Below are 19317 nucleotides of genomic sequence, written 5' to 3'. Positions count from 1 at the left end.
AGAATCTGGAAACGGCATGTAACTAGACCTCATTGCAAATAATCACCCTGGGCTCTTTAAATGTTCTTAGCCCGTTTGTTTACACATTGTAAATTGTGAACAGAAATGCTTGGACATTGTGCGGCATGTATATTTCAAGGTTTGAACATTATATAGCATCTGAATTTCTGCCACATGACCGCAGGCTTTTGGTGCTTTTTCCTCTGAAGTCTTACTCAGATTCCTGAGGACAAAAAAAAAGAGTGATGTGTTCCGAGGTTTTGCAAAGAATGCCTCTCTGACTGTTTCCAAAGGGGAATTTCCTCAGAGCGCAATATATAGGCTCAGACATTGGCTTCTACACAAACTGTTGCGTCCACATAACTTCCTGACCCTTTTGAGAAAGTTTATGAATCAGTTTTGGCACCGTGCAGCAGCCAAGCAGGCACACCAGTTCCCAACACTGGTATTCACCCCGTAATTCTCTCCCTTTGATCTGATGTAGGTTCTAGTTTCGTAACGTCTTCCTCTACTCCCTGTTTACCGTCCGATAGACTGAGCCTCTTCAATAAGCGCAGCCCCGGTGATGTCATTATAGGTGACACCACCACCACCGCACCTGAGAGTATACTTGGCCATTACATCATCTCCGGGCTTCACTGAGTGCACCCCTGTGTGTGTGTGTGTGTGTGTGTGTGTGTGTGTGTGTGTGTGTGTGTGTGTGTGTGTGTGTGTGTGTGTGTGTGTGTGTGTGCGTGTGCGTGTGCGTGTGCGTGTGCGTGTGCGTGCTTGCGTGTCCCTCAGTGTCCTCCCCTGGTCTGCAGAAGCACAGGGGGGGAACAAAAGAATCAAAAGCGTCCCATCACTCCATGCCCCCGGATAGTGTTACATGGTGTGTCGTGCCAAAACACAAGGGCATAGAACAGGAAGGCTATGAGAATCAAAGGACACCGAGGAGGGTAACAAACAAGGGAACTACCTTTGTACACTCCGACAGGAAGGTAGTGTGTAAGACAGGGGAGATTTGGGACTGGAAATATTCTAACCTAACCTGAAGAAAAAAATGGCAAATCCCCTGAAAACTTGGTATTTTGTCAATGACCTTCTTCCACTTCACATCAACACACACAAAACAAGTGACATCCTCTCTGTCGAGAGGCCAGGGAGATTTATATCGTGGAGAAAAGCAAGTAGGGTGACATTTTGAACCTTGGAGGATGATGGAGGCATTGAAAGGAAATATGATAAGGTATGCCTGTGGAATGTCTTTGAGAGTTGGTGCCTGGATCTGTAACTCATTTTGCATCCCAAACAGCACCCTATTCCCTATATAGTGCACTACTATTGACCAGGGCCCATAGGGTTCTGGTCAAAGGTAGTGCACTATGTAGGGAATAGGGTGCCATTTGGGACACAGCCCTCGGGGTTCCTAGATGTAGTTGTTGAACTCTGACTGCACTGGGCTGTGCATCCCTGATAATTAAGTGTTTGGTTGAAGCATTTAAACAAAATACTTATGCAAACCTCAAAGTAGGTCACACATTATCATGTTTTTGTGACACTGAAACACGACTGATTGGATAAAAGAGTTGAACTGCAAACTTGCAGGGCCAGTAGAGCCAATTCACAGTAAAAGTCCAATTCACAGTAAAAGTCCAATTCACAGTAAAAACAACTTATCTTTCTCTGTCTATGTCTTCAATCTTTAGATCATGTCAACGTCTAAGAGATTTTAGGCACTTGATACTGACCTTTACATTTTTGGAGTTAGTGAAGACATTTTGTTGCTGTAAACATAGTATATCGTACTACCTGGATAGTACTATACTATGTACATATTGTGTAACACAATTACTAACTTCTGCATTTGGTTGCAGGTGGACTGTATCTAGAGGAGACTTTTGGAGAAGAGACTGCGGACTAACATGCTGCCAGTGGTGAGTACCTGTTTACAAGTGATGCATCAAATCATCACTAATACAATTGGTTATACTGGCTTAAAAAGGCCAGTGACAAAGTTCCTATAGGACATCAATCCTGACATCACACACACACATACACACATCAAAAAACACATTTTCAAACACTGGCTCTTGCACTGGATTACATGGACACATGCACACACACAACACACACGCACTAGAGTCCGGAGCCAGGCCAATCACTTCCCAGAAAGACACAATACAAAGAGAGGGGTGACCTTGCATGACCACACACACACACACACGCATGCACACACACACACACACACACACACACACACACACACACACACACACACACACACACACAGTCTTGTATAACTGACCTTGTGGGGACACACAATTCAGTCCCATTCAAATCCTATTTTCCCTAACCACTAACCCTAAACCTAACCCGTACCCATTCCCTTACCCTAACCTTAACCCTAACTTTAACCATAAACCTAACCCTAGCTCCTAACCCTCACCCTAAAACTAACTCTAGCTCCTAAGCCTAATTCTAACGCTAACCCTAATTCTAACATGCTCGCGTCGCGTGTGCTCGTATTGCTAAATAAATGTACACATACATGTTATTCAATCATTGCACCCACACTGCTCGCGTGTGTCAATGAGTGTCCACGTAGCCAGGCGCTAAAATAGAACTTGGTTCTATTTGTGACGCTTGACATGCTGCAAGTCCTGCCTCTCCCATCTCCTCATTGGTTTTTAGGAGCATATACCCACGTGGGTGATTGAAAGATGAACTGAGGTCCACACTCCAGTCCAGTTGGTGGTGGTAATGCACCTTAAAGTTGGCTGCCAACCGCCATATAAAGTCCAAAAAACAAGAAGAAGCCTGAAGGAGGAGAGATTACTAGAAACTAACTCTGTTTACCCTTTTATGCGTGGATTAATTGTCGGAGTAGAGGACCTTGTGCATTTCAGGTAAAATAACAACCCTATCTTTATATCCCAGGACAAAATAGCTAGCAACAGCAAGCTAGCTAGCTAAATTGGCATACAGTTGAAGTCAGAAGTTTACATACACTTAGGTTGGAGTCATTAAAACTTGTTTTCAACCATTCCACAAATTTCTTGTTAACAAACTATAGTTTGGGTAAGTCGGTTAGGACATCTACTTTGTGCATGACACAGGTAATTTTTCCAACAATTGTTTACAGACAGATTATTTCACTTCTAATTCACTGTATCAAGAAAGTTGACTGTGCCTTTAAACAGCTTGGAAAATTCAAGAAAATGATGTCATGGCTTTAGAAGCTTCTGATAAGCTACTTACATTTACATTTACATTTTAGTCATTTAGCAGACGCTCTTATCCAGAGCGACTTACAGTACTGAATGCATACATTTCATACAATTTCATACATTTTTTTTTTTCTGTGCTGGCCCCCCGTGAGAATCGAACCCACAACCCTGGCGTTGCAAACACCATGCTCTACCAACTGAGCTACTTGACATCATTTGAGTCAATTGGAGGTGTACCTGTGGATGTATTTCAAGGCCTACCTTCAAACTCAGTGCCTCTTTGCTTGACATCATGGGAAAATCTAATGAAATCAGTCAAGACCTCAGAAAAAAAATTGTAGACCTCCAGAAGTCTGGTTCATCCTTGGGAGCAATTTCCAAATGCCTGAAGGTACCACATTCATCTGTACAAACAATAGTACGCAAGTTTAAACACCATGGGACCACGCAGCCATCATACCGCTCAGGAAGGAGACGCGTTCTGTCTCCTAGAGATGAAAGTACTTTGGTGCGAAAAGTGCAAATCAATCCCAGAACAACAGCAAAGGACCTTGTGAAGATGCTGGAGGAAACAGATACAAAAGTATCTATATCCACAATAAAATGAGTCCTATATCGACATAACGTGAAAGGCCGCTCAGCAAGGAAGAAGCCACTCTCCAAAACCACCATAAAAAAGCCAAACCACGGTTTGCAACTGCACATGGGGACAAAGATCGTACTTTTTGGAGAAATGCCCTCTGGTCTGATGAAACAAAAATAGAACTGTTTGGCCATAATGACCATCGTTATGTTTGGAGGAAAAAGGTGGAGGCTTGCGAGCCGAACACCATCCCAACTGTGAAGCACGGGGGTGGCAGCATCATGTTGTGGGGGTGCTTTGCTGCAGGAGGGCCTGGTGCACTTCACAAAATAGATAGCATCATGAGGTAGGAAAATTATGTGGATATATTGAAGCAACATCTCAAGACATCAGTCAAGAAGTTAAAGCTTGGTCGCAAATGGGTCTTCCAAATGGACAATGACCACAAGCATACTTCCAAAGTTGTGGCAAAATGGCTTAAGGACAACACAGTCAAGGTATTGGAGTGGCCATCACAAAGCTCTGACCTCAATCCTATAGAAAGTTTGTGGGCAGAACTGAAAAAGAGTGCGCAAGCAAGGAGGCCTACAAACCTGACTCAGTTATACCAGCTCTGTCAGGAGGAATGGGCCAAAATTCACCCAACTTATTGTGGGAATCTTGTGGAAGGCTACCCGAAACATTTGACCCAAGTTAAACAATTTAAAGGCAATGCTACCAAATACTAATTGAGTGTATGTAAACTTCTGACCCACTGGGAATGTGATGAAAGAAATAATAGATCAAATAAATAATTCTCTCTACTATTATTCTGACATTTCACATTCTTAAAATAAAGTGGTGATCCTAACTGACCTAAGACAGGGAATTAAATGTCGGTAATTGTGAAAAACCAAGTTTAAATGTATTTGGCTATGGTGTATGTAAACTTCCGACTTCAACTGTAAATGTTTAATGCTTTTATACCTGTTCCAAAATTAATATAGTTGGTTCAGAGTTCGTTTTGATATTTCAACCTGCGAATCCTGATTGCGTCTGGTGTGGGTGGACAAAATCAACATGCGCTAGATGGCACACGCGGACGCTCGAGCATGAGCTGTCTGGTTAGCATGTAAACCCCTACATAGTATAAAAGGGGTGAAAAATTACAGTATTGACTTATTTTAACCCTGAGTGAGTATTTTCAACATTATGAGTCAATGAGCTCTAGTGTCGGGATTAAATTGGAGTGTAAAATTATGCAGTCATTGCAGTGTAAATTCAACTAAATTCAGTGGAATTTTAACACCATTTTGAGTCAAATTAACTCTGAAAATGTGACACTACCTGTAGAGTAACTTTAACACTATGTAGACTGGGACCAAATGTTATCTGAAAGTGTTGAATTCAACTCTATAGGAGTTAAATTCACACTTTTATTTTTACTGTGTAGAAATAGCATATGACCTAGTTGGTCAATTTTATGTTTGTTTACTATTCTTAAGTCCCCACTAATATAGTTAACCGTCAGCAGTCTTCCCACACACACACACACACACACACACACACACACACACACACACACACACACACACACACACACACACTGGTTCCACAACACTACAGCTGCCGTGGGGCGCTAAAGTGAGTTGGCCCAGTGTGATTGAAGGTCCAGCTGGTGGCCACCCTTTTGATCCTCTCCCTTTCATGAGAAAGACAAACAGCGTAGTCACTCACACTGGCTGATTGATACATACACACACACTAATGGACATCCTTTCTCACTCTAATCACTCAGCTAATGACCCGATTGAACTCTGAATGGAGCCTGACGAGGATGGTGAGAACAGAAGGCGGAGTCAGAGGGAGAGAGGGCCCTGCCACGGATCAGAAGGGAGAATTTAGGGGGGACGGGATAGGGGGAGGGAAATCAGGGGGAGTGACCATGAACTTGGTTGGAAAAATGTTAGCCTGGATTTAAAACATAGGATTCCGTTTCACATTTTAGTAGAGGTTAGCCTGAGTCTTGGGCCCAAATCAGTGTATCCTCGTGGTCCATTCCATCAACAAAGTGTTTCCCTTTATCACAACAGAAGAGTAGTTCTACTGACTGGCCAATAGCTCTCCCTATAGCTCGTCATGATTTACGAGGTAATCGCCACCCTGGTGTTTGAAATAGAGACTCAAAACTACTGGCTTTTTTAAGTAATTGTGGGTATTTTTCCCCTTTAGGCAAACAGGATAGTAAGACTGACAACAATGCTAGTGGAGCAAGAGGGAGAGGAATGCTCAGCCTGATCCTAGCTTCCTGGGTATCCGCCTCCCTGGAGGCCATTGTGGGGCCTCATTTTTCCCTTGTGCCTCGTGCATTTCCAATGCATTTGTATTCGACTGGGTTTTGATGGAAGTCACTTCCCACTGCCCGTGCCCATACTTGATCATTGACCTAAAAATCACAAATGTTCCTATCAGCTTCTCAGCAGATGTTTTTTGTTCTTATTGGAAGTCGGTCTTTATGAAACATTTAGTTTGAAGTGTGAGGATTGTCCCAGTGTAAAAAGTTGGCAGACATTAAGGACAAGAGGGAGGGCCCTTTTAGAGTGGCTGGTGTCATATTCCTTGTGCCACAGGGGTCGAAGGGATTGAGTTTGTCCGGGATGTTAGAAAAAGGGTCTCTAAAAGGCTTAACCCGCTGTCCCCGTAGGACAACCCTTTTTGGTTCCAGGTAGAACTCCTTTTGGCTCCAGGTAGAACTCTTTAGGTTCCATTTAGAACCCTCTGTGGAAAAGGTTCTATATGGAACCCAAACTTGTTCTACCTGGAACCAAAAGGGTTCTAACTGGAACCAAAAAAGGGTTATTCAAAGGGTTCACCTATGTGGACAGCCAAAGAGCCCTTTTAGGTTCTAGATTGCACCCTTTTTTTTAAGAGTGTATGTATTTTTTAACCTTGTATTACTGTCGTGTAAAATTGGGGGGGCAGGTGTGTGTGTGTGTGTGTGTGTGTGTGTGTGTGTGTGTGTGTGTGTGTGTGTGTGTGTGTGTGTGTGTGTGTGTGTGTGTGTGTGTGTGTGTGTGTGTGTGTGTGTGTGTGTGTGTGTGCGCGAGTGTGTTTCAGAGAAAGATTCGTAGAAAGAGGGGTTTGGGTCTCTGTTACTGTAATCCCGCCAGTAGCAGTGAGCTGTTAGCCCCATAAACCACAACGTTTGTATGAAATACCAGCGGGAGCAGAAAGGTCAGAGGAGGAAATTAGCAGCTGTCTTTTCCTCTCCTTTCATGTTAGCCGCGGGGCTAATCGCCACCGAGCCATCAGCTCATTTCCACTTGAAAACAAACTCAGCAACGATACCAGGGAGGAGCTGTTTGCTCACATTTAATGGCACCGGATTTGATTCTGAAGGGAGGGGAGGGAACGATCCCTATGTTCTCCCTCTCCTGTTCTGTCGCTCCCTCTCTCTCTCTGTCTTTATTTCCCCCTCTCTCTTTCTGTCTCTCTCCTTGTTCTCTCTCTCCTTCTTTCTATCTTTTCCTTTGTTCTCTCTCTATCACCCCATCGCAGGTGTGGGAGGGTAAACATGGGAGCGTGCTCCTTTCAAACTGCTCTGTTGACACATCTCAATTCCGTTGGGGACTAGCGGTGATTAGTTGCTCTTTGCCTTGGAGGTCTACCAAGTCAAAAGAGGCCACTAGAATGAGCATGGCATGAGTGTTATTGCAACACGGCCTTTTGAACGCTGTTGACCCCAACATCAGGAAGCATAATGTACATTTGTTTCTCTATTTTATTCTCCGTTCCTCTGCCGCCACATGGAAGGTGTACTATCATTAGACTTCTGTACCAAAAATCCTTATTTGCCAAGAGATATACGGTAGCCACAATAGAGCATGGATCTAATCATCATGATGTTTATAGTCCTCATCAAAAGCGAAATGTGGTTTTTTCCCGCACATTTAATAGCACGATGCGAAAGGAATTTGAATGTTTTCCCAGCATGCTTTCCTTTACCCTCTCTCTCTCTCTCTGTGGGAATGTTTTCCCTATCTCCTGTCCTACAGCACAGAGAGAAGCACCGCACCATTGCCTTTGTTGATGTTCCTCGCCTATCTGTGCGCGCTGTTTTTGAAGCTCACCCCCCTATTCACACCTGTGGAAAAGGCTGACACAAAGCAGGGAAGGCAGCAACATTCCACAACACTGGTCACAGAAGCAAAGCAGAGCTCCCATATTCTCTCTTGTCTTGGACTTTTACCTCAGAAGAAGAGAAACTGACGAGATAATAAATAATTTGCAGCTGGCCCTGGTCGAGGTCAGAGAAGCCTGGCCCTCTCTTCTGTATCTGTAGCTCCCACAATTCCATTGGATCCACCGAACGTGTATCTGCTGTTTAGAAAACATGATAACCTTGTGGGACAGAATAATTTATATACAGTATACAGTCTAGCAGATGTTTAAATGGAAATAAACTTTTTTTTTTACTAAATGAAACCTAAGGATTAGGGCAATAGGGTAAGTTTAGGGTATGATTTAAGTTTGGAGTAAGTTCAAGTTTAGGCTAAGTATATCCTATTACCAAGTTAAGAACGGAATAGGGCGTATGTGTATAAAAACCGGTCACTGAGATATTTAATAGGTTTACGATTTACTTTGTCAGAGGAGTCACCAACCCAGTGTAGACATTTGATAGCTGTATGATTATTACACATTGGTGTACTTGACTTTAATTACTTTTCTGGGACATTCGACACTGCGTATAGACACTGTAAATATGATAAACATCTCCTCCTATTCAGTGGTTTGGTTAAGGTTTGATGTGGTTACTTCCCGGTAACTTCCCAGCACAGGATAGCCAACTGTAAATATTGTACTTCTACATGCGTTGGGGTGTGAATTTGATTCCATCACCTCATTGTTTTTGCTCCCTCTGTTTTTACTCTTGGACCCAAAACCTGGGTCTAAATACAATTTGAAATCTTTCAAATACATTGTGTGTTTGCTCATCCGCCTGGAGTGGCAGATGGGTGGGGTTTGCACTTTTGAGAATATTCTATTGGTTACTTTGTACCAGGCAAGCTCAATCAAGCACAGATAAAGTATCTGAAATGATTTCCAATAGTATTTGGACCCAGGTCTGTTGAGAACCAATGCTTGTGTAGTGAAGTTAAGAATGTACCATAGCTTGAAATGTAGCCGATGGAGCTATCCAATCGGATCCTTTTGTATAGCTCAACATTTGGTACGTTGTCACGTGTGTTGCGAAGAAGAGGGTAACTGGTTCGAGCCCGGTATGGGGACAGGACAGTGGTGGAAGCTAAACTGTTAGCAGCACACTGACGTCCGTTTCACTTGTCACGGCGCCAACCATCATTGGACACTCATTTGATCAATAGGGACAATTTATTTGGCTTATCGCCTCATTGACTTCCTGTCAGGACTTAGCCTCAGAAGCACAAGACGTGGTTAAACATGGTACTTTGTCACTTTAGCAGAGCGGAGAACCCAAATGCTGTTTCTGCTCTTCATGTCCAATCCACTTTAGTTTCCTTTCAAGCGGGTCGCTTTTCCATCTCATTTTTCCGATTGTTATACAAAATTAGTCATTGATTGGTTTGTTTGCGCATAAGTTAACCATGTAGCACCTTTCCACGTTACGTGACCAGCAACCTAACAAGTACTGTTCTACTGCTGAGGCCTGTGGGTAGCAGCATCCATGCAGGGACTGCATGCTTATTAATACAACAAGGGTCATATTGCTGTAATAGATGGACAGTGGATTTGCAGATACCTTTTTTTACACAATATGCCCTCTTTAGTAAATCAGGATTAAAGGACACACTGTTTTTAGTTCCTGCTCTAAAAGACACCCCTGTGTTTTCAAAAGGACACGTGAAGGACACACAGGTGAAACTGCATGGACAGAGAGAAGAAAGAGAATGAGAGAGATAGCGAGATAAAGAGCTAGAGAAGAGAGGGAGAGGAAAGAGACCGAGAAAGAAACGAATGCCTGGGATGACCCCGTCCAGACCAGTCTGCCTCCCTTGGCGGTCCCGCTCCGCCACATCAGAGAGTTTTGGCTATTCAAAGTAGATCAGCATCGGGCCAATAATCTCAGTGATCTTTCCAGGGGCATCTGCTGAATGCTGAAAAGGATAGACCTTTTTCCAGTTCAATTCCATCACCCCCACCAGGAGAGAGAAGGAGGATAAAATGGATGCCATATTGTAGGCACACACACAAAGGTTTCCTTGGCCAAACGGATTAGGCTGAACATCAGACATTGTTTCTATACATTATTAAACTTTTAAGCCACTGCAAAACAGGATTAAAACCCAAAAAAGGAGAGTGGGAGAGAAAGCAATTATTTATCTTTGGTGCCAAAACCCACCCACATGTCCTACCCACGTATGTACCTGCACAAGGACAACAGGTTTTAATACAACCATCATCAGGTTTCTTTCTGTCACGCCAGATATTTTTACCCGTCCACATGTCGCCCACTCTCAACTTATTTGGAAATTAAAGTTTATTTTCTCAAATTGGCCCTTTAAAGAGGATCCTCTTAACAAACCATAAGGAGGGGTATGAATGGCGGGCTTCTCTAAAGTTAAGGGTGTTATGCACCATGTCCAACTTCAAAGACCGTCTTAACTCCACACTCTAATTGTATCTTCGTCGAGCTAGCTGCCTGAGCGCCATCTGATTCCGCTGACAACTTCTCTCCTTCTCTTCTTCTATCTCTTCCCCCTCCTTCCTTCTTTCTTTTCATTTATCTGTCATTATGGATGGAAACTCGTGTCTGTTTTTTCTTCTTTCACTCTCCCTCACTTTACCCCAAAAGACTGCCACCAAGAGTCCTTATCTCTCTATTCTTCCTCCTTCAGTCTCTCCCTCCTTCCGTTTTTGTCATTATGGATAACCCCCTCTTTTTTTTATCTCTTTCACTGTCCTTCGCCTTTACTTCTTCCTTCCATCTATCCATCATTATGGATATCTATCTATTTATCTATCCCTACTTGCTTTTCCTCCATTACCGATATATAACCCTCTCTTTCGTTTTTTCCCTTTCCTTCAATTGTCACCCACAAAACTCTGTCACAAGTGTCAACTCGGGCACGAGCCTTAACATATTTATTTTCCATAGGTGTTGACATCACCCCCCCAAAACAGTTGAGGTGTTTCTTTCTCTTTTTCACTCTTGTGGCCCTATATAAACAGACGTTCACGCTCTTCTACATATGGGCTTTCATTTTCTATTGTCCTCCAGATATTCCTCCTCGGTCAGGATTGAGATAAAGGGATAATCACTTCAAAGGGAGCCAGCCGAGAGTAACCCCCCAGCTGAAGTGGACAATGAGCTAATTGAGAGGGGAACCGATCACAGAGCCTGTTCAAAGGGAACCCTGGGCCACGCCCCCTTCTGATACACTTAATTTTATTAGTGTTTATGGGGACGCTTCAGCCAGAGTTATCACTCCTCCAACTGCCACACTCTTTAAACTAGCAATATTGGGTTATTTATAATGATCCCCCCTCCCTCTGTTTTCGTCTCTTCTTTTGGGGCTAGGGTGTATGGGGTGTAGGAAAAAGACGGATGAAATTAATTTATTGTTGTGCAATTTATTGTTGTAACTCTTCATGAACATGCAATGTCTGTTAACATGTGGTAAGAAGTTTTCACATTTTATTGCAGCTAGAAGAAGCATATAGTCTACAGCTTGACTTTTACCACTTGTAAACTTAGAGTATGCCTGAATAGTAAAGTGGTGGATTATGGTGGTGGAAAAAGTATTCAATTGTCATACTTGTTTAAAAGTAAAGATACCTTTATAGAAAATTACTCATGTAAAAGTGAGTCACCCAGTAAAATACTACTTGAGTAAAAGTCTAAAAGTATTTGGTTTTAAATTGACTTAAGTTTCAAAGTAAATGTAATTGCTAAAATATACTTAAGTATCAAAAGTGCAAGTAAAAGTGTAAATCATTTCTTATTCCTAATATTAAGCCAACCAGACGGCACAATTCTCTTGTTTTTATTTATTTATGGATAACCAGGAGCACACTCCAACACTCAGACCTCATTTACAAATAAAGAGTGTTTAGTCTGCCAGATCAGAGGCAGTAGGGATGACCATGGATGTTCTCTTGATAAGTGCGTGAATTTGTGTCCTGCTATGCATTCGAAATGTAACAAGTACTTTTGGGTGTCAGGGAAAATGTATGGAGTAAAAGTTGTCAAAAATATGAATAGTGAAGTAAAGTACAGATACTCCAAAAAACTACCTAAGTAGTACTTTAAAGTATTTTTACTTAACCTCTTAGTTAAGTACTTTCACCAGTGCTAGTAAACCTCTGTTGGTTGTTAGCTGCTGTTTTCCATACAGACAGTATGAGCTCTTTCTGTAGGCCTAAATACTAATTTCCTATTTTGAGTACCACCTGTATTTACACCGGTAAAGAACTTTCCCTGTTGTTCAATTCAACTCCTAATTAGAGGCATTATTTCCAGTCTGTGGTGGTGCAGCAGTTGCCTTTAATTTGACTCCATAGCATGAGGCCTCAATTAGCCCCTGGGTCACTCCGTTTTATTGGGTCTTAATAGCAAGACGGTGGTGGTCTCATCCTGTATTGTGCTTTTAAAGCATTGGGGTCTTCCTGTGAAATGGTTAGGGCCCCTACAAAGGGGTCAGGGTAGGGTCAACATAAAAAAAAGGGCCACTGCCCCTTTCACAGCACCCTCCTTGGCTGCCACAGCTAGATAGTAGTGTGGGGCTGTGGGCACTGAGTGGTCAGCTGGTGCGGTCGCATGGCCCTACAATGCAGTATGTCGAGTCCCATTTCTGTTCAATCATTCCAATATTTTGGTTCACACATGCTTAAGTTAATAAATTGATGTTTTTGAAACGATGCCCCCATTGAGAAGTATTGAGAGAAGAAACAGACTAAAGAATGATACTGACAAAATGTGCTGGAGCATCTTGGTTTTTCAGTTCTAGCAAGTTCTGTCTGTAGTGCCAACTACAGTCAGGTCCAACATTATTGGCACCCTTCATGAAGATGAGAAAAAATATTGTATAAAATAAAGAATACAAATACTGAGCTACGTTGCATTTCGCTACATCCGCAATAACATCTGCTAAGCATATGTATGTGACCAACAAAATTTGATTTGATTTGATATTGTATGCAAAAAACAATGGGAAAATCATATTATTTTATACTATTACAATTACGTAGAGAAATAGATCTAAAAAAGATACAGTGCATTGGGAAAGTATTCAGACCCCTTGACTTTTTCCACATTTTGTTAAGTTACAGCCTTATTCTGAAATTGATAAAATTATTATTTTCCCTCATCAATCTACACACAATACCCCATAATGACAAATTGAAAACTGCTTTTTAGAAATGTTTGCAAATGTATTAAAATTTTAAAACAGAAATACCTTATTTACATTAGTATTCAGACCCTTTGCTATGAGACTCGAAATTGAGCTTAGGTTCATCCTGTTTCCATTGATCATCCTTGAGATGTTTCTACAACTTGATTGAAGTCCAGCTGTGGTAAATTCAATTGGACATCATTTGGAAAGGCACACACCTGTCTATATAAAGTCCCACAGTTGACAGGATTGTGTCGAGGCACAGATCTGGGAAAGGGTAAAACAAAATGTCTGCAGCATTGAAGGTCCCCAAGAACAGTGGCCTCCATCATTCTTAAATGGAAGAAGTTTGTAACCATCAAGACTCATCCTAGAGCTGGTCGCCAAAACAAACTGAGCAGTCAAGGGAGAAGGGCCTTGGTCAGGGAGGTGACCAAGAGCCCGATAGTCACTCTGTCAGAGCTTCAGAGTTCCGCTGTGGAGATGGGAGAACCTTCCAGAAGGACAACCATCTCTGCAGCCCTCCACTAATCAGGCCTTTGTGGTAGAGTGGCCAGACGGAAGCCACTCCTCAGTAAAAGGCACATGAAAGCCTGCTTGGAGTTTACCAAAAGGCACCTAAAGGACTCCCAGACAATGAGAAACAAGATTCTCTGGTCTGATGAAACCAAGATTGAACTCTTTGGTCTGAATGCCAAGCGTCACATCTGGAGGAAACCAGGCACCATCCCTACGGTGAAGCATGGTGGTGGCAGCATCATGCTGTGGGGATGTTTTTCAGTAGCAGGGACTGGGAGACTAGTCAGGATCGAGGGAAAGATGAACGGAGCAAAGTAAAGAGATCCTTCATGAAAACCTGCTCCAGAGCGCTCAGGACCACAGACTGCTGTGAAGGTTCATCTTCCAACAGGACAACGACCCTAAGCACACAACCAAGACAACGCAGGAGTGGCTTCAGGACAAGTCTCTGAATGTCCCTGTGCGGCCCAGCCAGAGCCCGGACTTCAACCCGATTGAACATCTTTGGAGAGACCTGAAAATAGCTGTGCAGCAACGCTCCCCATCCAACTTGACAGAGCTTGATAGGATCTGCAGAGAAGAATGGGAGTAACTCCCCAAATACAGGTGTGCCAAGCTTGTAGCATCATACCCAAGAAGACTCAAGGCTGTAATCGCTGCAAAAGGTGCTTCAACAAAGTACTGAGTAAAGGGTCTGAATACTTACATTTTACATTTACATTTACGTCATTTAGCAGACGCTCTCACCTTTGCTGAGAGATGCCATGGCAATAGGGCCGTTGAGATTTGCACAATTTATTGATTATTTTTGTATTACACTTCAACCTCTGAGAGTTCCTAATTCACAGTTTAGAGTTTGAATGATTAAATGGGAAAGGGAAAACATCATTTGATGGATGGCAAGTGGAGAGGGAAGGGAGCCAGGGAGGGGGAAATATGACATTTACATACTGTAAATGTCATATTTCAGACATTATGGGGTATTGTGTGTAGGTTGATGAGGGGGGGGGGACTATTTAATCAATTTTAGAATAAGGCTGTAACATAACAAAATGTGGAAAAGGTCAAAGGGTCTGAATACTTTCCAAATTCACTGTAGGTTTCAAAATGATTGGCACCCCTGTTCTCAATACTCCAGCACCCTTCCCTTGTGAGGATAACAACATTTAGCCTTTTCTAAAATGTTTTATGAGATTGTAGAACACATTGGGAGGGATCTTAGACCATTACTTGATACATAATCTTTCCAGATCCTTGATATCCTTCGTCTGAGCTTATGGACTGCCCTCTTCAATTAAAACCACAGGTTTTCAATGGGGTTCAAATCCAGAGACTGAGATGGCCATTGCAAAATGTTGATATTGTGGTCAATTAACCATTTCTTTGTGGATTTTGTGTGATGTGCTAAATGTCCTGGTACTTGGTAAAGTTCATGATGCTGTTGAACTTAACAAGAGCACCAAGACCAGTGGAAGCAAAATAGCCCCATAACATCAAAGATCCACCACCATATTTTACAGTAGGTATGAGGTACAGTATCAGCATTTTTCGAAGCCAGACTCACTGATATGTGTGGCCTCATACCTACTGTAAAATATGGTGGTGGATATTTGATGCTATGGGTCTATTTGGCTTCATCGGATCCTGGGGCTCTTGTTAAGGTCAACGGCATCATGAACTTTACAAAATCTCTTTCTCTGTGCAATTGTACAAGTACAAAATAATATCATTTCCCCAGAAAATTTACAGTAGCATACAATTTAGCTCAGTATTGGAATGATTTATTTTATAGTCTTTTTTGCTCATCTTTATATGTATATGCAGTAGAAACACAGTCGATCATCTTAAAAGACTTTAAAATTCATTACATTCAACTTGGGACAATTTCTCCATATCAGCAGAAAATTCAACAGCAATCTTTATTCAGAGAGGCATAGTTGTCCACTTGGTCTCTTAGAAGTGATATGTAGAGTATATCATTTAATTTGACTGAAGTTAAGCATCTTATCCTACAAGTCAAGTATCCCACTTAAAGAATATACTCCTATTCAGAAAAACCCCTCTCTATCTCAATCCTCCTTTCATTACTGCCGTTGGAGAAGCCACTGGCCGATAACAATGCGGCTTACACATTTTAAATATCACATTGACTTAAATTTAGACTCACAGATCACTGAGTTGGTGCTTTTAACTTCACAGTGTCTGCCAATGACCTAATTTTGCGTTCCATCGCCCAGACAATACTGTAGGCACGTCCCATTTAGAAGTGATGGAAACCATTGTGTGTTTTGGGCCTGGACTGTTTGTTTTGCAGAGCTCTCTCGCATAAGCAGTGGCAGTAGATGACCTCCTATAACATTCATCCAGACCAAGCAATCTGGCTATTGTTGTTGGGTTCCAGGAAATATGATAGGCAAAACAAATTCAGGTCATTTCTGGACAATATTTCTGTAATTATATTCATTTTAAGGAACCCGTTTAGAAGACCCTGATTGCCTCAGGAGCACCCCTAGAGGCTAAAGTTCCATACAGCTTCTTTAACACAGTGGCTGTACTGACGGCTACTCAACCTGCACAGAGCTGAAGGTTTAGTACGAACCGTGGAAAATAGTATGGGGGGCAGACTGTAGCCCAAAAGGTAAGCGCTTAAATTCGAAATGTCCACATACGGAATTAAATTCTGCTGCAGAGGACAAATTGCTACAGAAATGCTTGGACGTTATATCCTGACTCAACATAGAAAAAGTGACCCTCATCTACAGTACATTAACCTCAAGCATCTGTGTTGGGGTATGGAACTAAATCCATTTTAGAAGGTCGATACGTTCCTCTATATAGGAGTGACTGGACTAAGTTGAGATGTGATTGTGATAGGAGAAGTAGGGGTTATAGATATTTATATTGGAGCCTGACATGGCCAACTGTCACAATGTAAGCAAATGAGGTGTACTGTTCAGAACCTATAGTGGAATGGAAGAGTAATATTTTAGTAATAGTATGTTAGTTCTCCTCTCCTTGTGTCATGATTCAAGTGTTGTGTGGCTGAATTCTCTTATATAATTCTATTTTTTTCCTTTAAAGTTGATTTTCAACATCAAAGGGACAATATAGTCTTTGAAGTACCATGGGATAGGATCACTGTCTAACCCTTCCTTTAAGATGCCTTCACATTGACATTAGTGAAAGTCATCTGAATTAAAAGCCCAGGAAACATGTCTTGTCTATCTTCCATAGCCAATTTCAGCTAATGTCATAGCAGGCTATGGATTCTCCGTGTGTGGGAATTTACATGTATGCTATGCTTGTTCCTGAATAGGTAGGCTAATACAAAGAATGTGTTGAATTATTTGTCAATATCATCACAGTGTCTCAATGAAAATATTGAAATATATTGCTAGATAACTACCTCGTGATAATTTGATATATTATGATTATTATTTGATATAATATGATATATGCATTCGTTTATGAGAAATCCAAGTGAAATGCAAGCAACTTTGTTTACATAAGCTGTTTACAGGAATTGACATGCATTTTGCATGATTGTCTACCATGCAGAAACCAGGAGGTTAAAATACCAAATATTTAGGAAAGGAGGCATGTCTCTTTAAAGTGTATGTAGCAACAGAAGGATTGCAGGGATAATGCAATTGGGGCGGCAGATCACTTACTTCAGACGGTCCAAAGCCTCGGGGAGTTGGCTCGAGATTGCCTGTCTTTGATAAGGTCCTTACAACCTAGTAAAGACTATTGTCGTTCCAAACCCACTGACAGCTTTCTAAATCCCGCCGACTATCGTTCAACAGTGTGTTTTTGGGGTCTACATATTGACCGAAGCGTCTGGCGATGTCATTCAGTGAATTTTATTTGCTTCTATGTTCTTTGGTTTGTTGTTGTCGGAAAGATGTTTAGATGTTTTTAGGTATCTTCCGGGACCAGGCCGGCGGTTCTTTACTTTGATGTCCACTGTTAAACCCTCAGCCGGTTCGTTTTGAAATAGCCTAGAGGAGATCTGCTGCTTGCTATGACTGCTTGAAACACTACCCGGGGAAGGGGAAACGAGCTTTCATTTCAGGGTTACATTTGATATTCATCTTCTTTCTGAGATAAACATCAGAGCGGAGTAGACTAACACCAGCAATCTGGTAGCGTTGTTGTAATACTTTTTTTTGGGGGGGGGGGGGTTGTTACTTTTGTTTCTGTGTGAACCATTTCTGATCATACGGGAAAGGACTCGTGTGCATCGATGGTAAGTTGCAAGAATGCAGTTCTGCAACCTTAACCAAGGGCCCCTCTCTCGGTCGCTTTGATGTGTCGCTGCAACGCTTTGAAGTTGAGAAATGTAGGCTACACTTGTTGTTTGCGGGCGAGAAAACACTGTAGAATGGATAAGTAAGGCAACTCTGAGATCGGGGATCAATGTTTACGTGATTGTGAAGGCTATAGAAGAGACTGATATTGGTTGATGTAGTTTACCGTAGTCTGAAAGAAGGGGGAAAAGTGGGACGTATTCGGCAAGGTCCCCCCTCTCCCGCCTCCTCGAAATGTCGACACCCCCTCTGATCTACATAGAAGCAGTGCCTGCGTACTTTGGGGTCAGTTGTTGAATGGGACAGGGTACACTAGACTATTCCTATTGCATCAAGGACACATGTGGCTAAGTAAATCTAGTCCACAGTCGGATTACCATCACTTCCATCGAACTTTCTGTTGGATATATATACCACTAAAGAGGACGGAGCAAAAGCGAATGGAAATAGCTTTTTCTTCACTTTCTGCTGGACTCGGGTTTCGTTTTACAATGGTATGTGATGTAGCCTTGCCCATGTTGTGTATATACACTTCGCGATCTGTGTTTCTTTACGTATAGCATGATGTTTATTTATGAGTAGTTGGGACACAGTGATTGTTTAGGGAAATCCTGTAAACAGACTGAGCTCTAGTAGAAATGTTACAATGCAACGTTGTTTTTATTGCGCAAAATAGTTTAGTGGCGCGTGGGCTTATGGCACATTTGGCACAATATTGACAGTTATACTTGTGACATTATTGAAGATGACGTAAAGTACTTCATTTAAAAAAAACGAATAAGTATATCTCTTGTCTAGTCGCCTAGTAATATTGTATTGTGCAGGGTAATCATAACGCGTTGTTCAGACACGTTGCCTAGTGCTCGCTGCCAAAATGATGTGTTGTAGCCTACATGTGAGCTGAAATTTAGTAGGCTAACTGCAAGTGATTTCAGGAATTCTAGGCTACTGTTGATCGTGATCATTGTACGGGGGTCTTATCCTCATCATTCTAGGAACATTAGGCCATTGTGGCGCATAGGATGTGTTTTTACTCTCTTGGATGGCTGGCTGTGTGATGTGCAACACTGGATAGATGAGGACAAGTGCTTGATGGGAACGCAAACCTTATGCATAATGCAGGTGACCGTATCGGAAGCACATTTAGACTGATCATTCGTTTGAAATGAAAGCTTTTTCAGGTGATCGTTTTGATATGCGTAAAAATATATTTTTGGTGCGTACTCGGTGAGGAATGTTGGCGATGTGAAACGATTGTACTTGTCAACGGTCGTTTGATGTGACAAATCGATGCAGACTGTAAATATAGGTTGCTAAACCCCCATTTAGATTATAAATAG

General features: G+C 42.1%; 1 protein-coding gene across 6 annotated transcripts in view; it reads left to right on the top strand.

The window, feature by feature from the left end:
• Window positions 1–19317, top strand: part of LOC115178919 (axin-2) — an 81686-nt gene that overhangs the window by 44497 nt on the left and 17872 nt on the right. For 3 of the 6 annotated variants that reach the window (XM_029740363.1, XM_029740364.1, XM_029740365.1), the window contains one exon: window positions 1857–1916. The gene's annotated coding sequence lies outside the window, so the exon portion shown is untranslated. The other 3 variants (XM_029740361.1, XM_029740366.1, XM_029740360.1) reach the window with 3 other exon arrangements.

This window comes from Salmo trutta, chromosome 38, assembly GCF_901001165.1.
Source record: "Salmo trutta chromosome 38, fSalTru1.1, whole genome shotgun sequence".
Lineage (NCBI taxonomy): Eukaryota > Metazoa > Chordata > Actinopteri > Salmoniformes > Salmonidae > Salmo > Salmo trutta.
This window is presented reverse-complemented; position numbering and strand designations above follow the sequence as displayed.